The sequence below is a fragment of the Vicugna pacos genome, unplaced genomic scaffold (genome assembly GCF_048564905.1).
Source record: "Vicugna pacos unplaced genomic scaffold, VicPac4 scaffold_5, whole genome shotgun sequence".
Taxonomy (NCBI): domain Eukaryota; kingdom Metazoa; phylum Chordata; class Mammalia; order Artiodactyla; family Camelidae; genus Vicugna; species Vicugna pacos.
This window is the reverse complement of record NW_027328726.1, coordinates 741,360-743,859: the sequence shown is the minus strand read 5'-3', so window position 1 is coordinate 743,859 and position 2,500 is coordinate 741,360. Positions and strand designations below refer to the sequence as shown.

The window sequence follows — 2,500 nt, the reverse complement described above, 5'->3', positions numbered from 1 at the left end:
GGGGGAGGGCCCTCTCTGCCCGGCCTCGTGGGGAGTGGGGTTAGGTTGCCGTCGGCACGCGTTGGCGTTGGCGTTGGCGGTGGGACTCGGTGGTGGCGGGGGGCGGTGGCCGGCCGGTGCACGGTGTGGCCCCGTGTCGAGGGCCCGCGGCGGCGAGGACCGCCGGCCGTGGCTGGAGTGTGGCGGTCGGCGTCGGGGCGGTGGCCGACGTTTGGGGCTCCGGGTGGGGGGGGTCCGTGCCGTCCACGCCTCCCTCGCCCGCCTCGCCCTCTCCAGGTACCTAGCGCGTCCCGGCGCGGAGGTTTAAAGACCCTTAGGGGGGAGTCGCCCGTCCGCCTTGGGGTCGGGGCGGTCGGGCCCGTGGGGACTCGGGAGGTCCGTCCCTCGTCGTCCCCCAGGCTCCGCCTCCCCTGGGCCGAGGCGCCGCACCACGTCGCTCGCTGCCGCCGCCGCCGCCGCGGCCGTCGGGTGGGGCCTCGCCCGCCCGGCGGCCCGTCGGGACGGTCGGTGGCCGCGTGGTTGGTGCGCCCCCCGCGTCCCTGCGGGAGGCGGGAACCCCCGGGCGCCTGTGGGGTGTCCGAGCCGGCACGCGCCGTGTCGGTGCCGGCTGCGCCCCGTTGTGAAACCTTCCCGACCCTCCGGTCTGATTTCTCTCTGACTCGGCCGGCCCGAGGCGACCCCCCACCTCACCCTCCCGGGGTGTGGTGGGCGGGAGACGTGCCGTGCCACAGAACCAAAGGCAGAACAGAATTCTCGTACGACTCTTAGCGGTGGATCACTCGGCTCGTGCGTCGATGAAGAACGCAGCTAGCTGCGAGAATTAATGTGAATTGCAGGACACATTGATCATCGACACTTCGAACGCACTTGCGGCCCCGGGTTCCTCCCGGGGCTACGCCTGTCTGAGCGTCGCTTGACGATCAATCGCGCCCCCCCCCGGGTGTGTGCCCGTGGGGGGGGGGTCGCGCGGCTGGGGGTTTCCTCGCATGGCCGCGGTGCCCTCCGTCCCCCTAAGTGCAGACACGGTGCCTCTGCCCTCGCGCCGTCTGTCCCTCCTGCGGCCGACCCCGCCCCCGCGCCCGGGAGGGTGCGGGCGGCGGCGGGCGGCCGGCAGGCGGCGGCAGGCGGCGTCGAGGCCCGGGAGGTGCCGCCCGCGAAAGGGAAGGGAGAAAAAAGATGGGGGGGGGAGCTCGCGCGTGGCCGTGGCCATGGCCGTGGCCGTGGCCGCCGCGGTCCCACCGGGAGCCCCCCTCGCGCCGCAAGCGGTCTCTGGGGCGCGTCCCCGGGTGTGTCGCGGTGGTGCCGGGGTGTGGGTGGGGGCGGTTTGGGCCTCCGGGCCGCGCCGCCCCCCACCCCCCTGCCGCGCGCCCCCGCGGCCCCCGCCTCGCCCCGTCGGGACGGGCGGCTCTCGCCGTGGCCGAGGCGCGCGCGCGGCCGCGCCCCGGGGATGCGTGCCCCGGCGGCGACCCGCGGGACGCCGCGGCGTCGCTCGCCGCTGCGCGCTTTCCCCCGGGCTGCGGCCGCGGCCGCGCTTCGTGCCCCTGGGCCCTCGGGGTGGGGGGGCGCCGCCGGGCGTCCGTCGCCCGTCGGGGACGTCTCGTGGCCGTGCGGAGGACGGGTGGGAGCGGAGCGGAGCGGGGCGGCTCGCGCCGGGGCGGTTGGCGTCGCGTGGTGGGGGAAGGGGCCCCGACGGTCGCCGCGGGGCGGCCGCCGGGTTCCTCCCGACCCGCCCGCCTCCCGACCGACGGCCGCCGCCGCCGCCGCCGCCGCCCCCTCTCCCCTCCTCCCCGGCACGACGATGCCTCCGGCCTGGGCCCGGCGTCGCGCGCGCCTTCCCCTCTCGCCGCCGCCCGCCCGTCCCGTGCCACGTCGCCGGCTCGTGCTCCCGTCCCGTCCCGTCCGCCTCCCTTCTTCCTTCCGGCCGGCCGCCCGCCCGCCCGCCCGCCCGAACCCCGTGTTTGGGCGTCCGTGGGCGGGTGGGGTCGGTTGAGGGGGAGGGAGGGAGGGAGGGGGACCGGGCGGTCGACCGCGGTTCGGCGCCTCGCGCGTAGCCCTCTTCCCTCCGCCCTCTCCCGCTTCGCGGGCACCGTCCTCCGCGGGCGGGCGGGCGGGCGGTCGGTCGGTGTGGCGTCCGTCCGTCCTGTCGGGCGGGCCGGCCGGCCGGCCGTCGTCCGCCCTCCGCCCCCCCCTCCGAGCCGCGACCTCAGATCAGACGTGGCGACCCGCTGAATTTAAGCATATTAGTCAGCGGAGGAAAAGAAACTAACCAGGATTCCCTCAGTAACGGCGAGTGAACAGGGAAGAGCCCAGCGCCGAATCCCCGCCCCGCGGTGGGGCGCGGGACATGTGGCGTACGGAAGCCCCACTCCCCGGCGCCGCTCGTGGGGGGCCCAAGTCCTTCTGATCGAGGCCCAGCCCGTGGACGGTGTGAGGCCGGTAGCGGCCCCCGGCGCGCCGGGCCCGGGGCTTCCCGGAGTCGGGTTGCTTGGGAATGCAGCCC

General features: G+C 77.0%; 2 non-coding genes across 2 annotated transcripts in view; both read left to right on the top strand.

Moving 5' to 3' along the window:
* The first annotated feature begins 759 nt into the window (after positions 1 to 759).
* On the top strand, positions 760 to 912 carry LOC140692453 (5.8S ribosomal RNA). Its single transcript, XR_012068024.1, has one exon. It is a non-coding gene; the product is annotated as a 5.8S ribosomal RNA (ribosomal RNA).
* Positions 913 to 2,198: 1,286 nt separating this feature from the next.
* Positions 2,199 to 2,500, top strand: part of LOC140692416 (28S ribosomal RNA) — a 5,190-nt gene continuing 4,888 nt past the window's right edge. Inside the window, exon 1 of the ribosomal RNA XR_012067987.1 lies at positions 2,199 to 2,500. This exon is cut by the window's right edge and continues 4,888 nt beyond it. This is a non-coding gene — a ribosomal RNA (28S ribosomal RNA).